Raw genomic sequence first — 2,250 nt, forward strand, 5'->3', positions numbered from 1 at the left:
CTGTAAGGTTTCCTGGTAACATTTTGTATGTGAGATTTGTGTATTATTGAGTTTTAGTTCTCATTTTAGTCTACTCCTTTATGTTTTGCTTCTAGTTGTAATAATCTGGTCCTCTTGTTCCTAGGTAAGCAGTGTATAGCTATTATACTCACAGAATGATGTAGGGAAGCAAGCTCTCGGAGGTACCTCTCACTCTCTGCATAAAGCATTTTGCAATATGTTATCTCTTGATGTCTCATTTCTCTTCCATTCATGTGGTCAGTCTGTTACTTTGAATTAACAGTCACCGAGGGCTGTTCAGAATTCACATAACATCTTTCCACCAAAGATTTAAGAAGAAAGCAGAGAAGACATGGAATCTTTAGTGTGGGGAGACCCAAAACAGTTCGGTTCTGTTATGTTCTGGTATAAAATCATTAGTAGAACTGACACTTCGTGACATTTATGCTATGTTCATAGGTCTTTGAAATTGCTTATAAGATTTTACTGCCCACTTGAAGAAATATATATTCAGTGCCTCTTCTGTGCCATGTGAAATGTTTGGAAGTGGATGAATGCAGTTTTAGAAATATCTTTGGGAAAGTAGCTTTTTTGTTTTTTAAAGGGAAAACATTTGATCATCTAATTAACTACTAGCATAGGTTTATTAGGTGTTAATTGTATTAATTGTTATTTAGCTAATTAAGAGGAATTGGTAATGTTTAACCCTTGTAAGCCAAAGAACCAAAAATTGGTCAGCTTATTTGGAATAAATTAAAGCTGACTATGCAAATACAGTCCTAATCAAATGTGTTTATACTATACCACTACTGATTCTGTTGTCCAGAATTTAACGCATTGATCTTGTGATAGTGAATACTTTGAAATTGTGAAGCAGTATAAAGTGTACTTGTTTTATTTGTTCTAGTGACAAAAATTGTAGTCAGCTTATGGTTTGGTTGGGAGAAGAAATAAGTTCTCTATTGCTCAGTAGCAATTAAGCAACCTCAAAACTTAGCAGCTTAAAACAACTGTAGTTTCTATGTGTTCAAAATCAGGAACGTGGCTGTATGGTTCTGGCTCCAAATCTCATGACTTTTGTAGTTAAATGTAATCTAAAGGTTCAGCTGAGATAAAATGTGCTTCCAGGCTCATGGGGTAGTTCACAGGCCTCAGTTCCTTACAGGCTGTGACTAGAGACATCATAGGTTACCTGAGTGCCCTCATGATGTTGCAACCAGATTCTCCCAGAATAATCCAAGAAAGTGTACCTATGATTAAAGCCACAACATTTATACAACCTAATCTTGGGAAGAATACCATCATTTTTGTCATATTCTATTGCTTTTACAGGCCAAATGGGGAAAGGACTACACAAGAGTAAATACACAGGTGAGATGATTCAGGCTCATCTTGGAGTTTGGCTACTACAGCTATCTTAATCTAAGGGGTTATATAGATATTTAATTTGGCCATTCCTTAGCATTTGAAAACAATGTAAAATATTGCTTTGGAATATATAGGGACATTTCTTTGGAGTCTAGTTTGATCTGTTCATCATTCCAAAAAATGTATGTCAAATTAAATATGAATGAGTAGCAGTGAGAACTCCAGAGAGAGGTAGTTATCCTGCATAGGTAAATTTAACAGACTTGATTGCTTACTAAAATATGGGCAGAGAGATGATAAAAAAAAATTACCTGCAGGTTTTTTATTTGGCTGGCCTAGTAGAAGGTATCGGAGAAGGCAGTGGCACCCCACTCCAGTACTCTTGCCTGGAAAATCCCATGGATGGAGGAGCCTGGTAGGCTGCAGTCCATGGGGTCGCTAAGAGTCGGATACGACTGAGCGACTTCACTTTCACTCACTTTCATGCATTGGAGAAGGAAATGGCAACCCACTCCAGTGTTCTTGCCTGGAGAATCCCAGGGATGGGGGAGCTTGGTGGGCTGCCGTCTATGGGGTCGCACAGAGTCGGACACGACTGAAGCAACTTAGCAGCAGCAGTAGAAGGTAGGGCCAGTCATTGAAAGAATTCTAAAAGAAGACTAAATATACAGGAAAGAAGATAGACTTGAGTTTGACTACAGTGACTATTTCTGTGAGAAATTGTAGCAACAGTATTTGACCCATAGTAAGCACTCACATACTGTGTGAATAGATCCAAATGGATATACATTGGCAGTTAGGTAACTAACTGAATCTTAGGAGAAATGAGAGATAGTTGAAAATCCTTAGCAAATAGATACTTCTGAATGATGGGAATGTATT

The sequence above is a fragment of the Bos taurus genome, chromosome 5 (genome assembly GCF_002263795.3).
Source record: "Bos taurus isolate L1 Dominette 01449 registration number 42190680 breed Hereford chromosome 5, ARS-UCD2.0, whole genome shotgun sequence".
In the NCBI taxonomy this organism is placed as follows: domain Eukaryota; kingdom Metazoa; phylum Chordata; class Mammalia; order Artiodactyla; family Bovidae; genus Bos; species Bos taurus.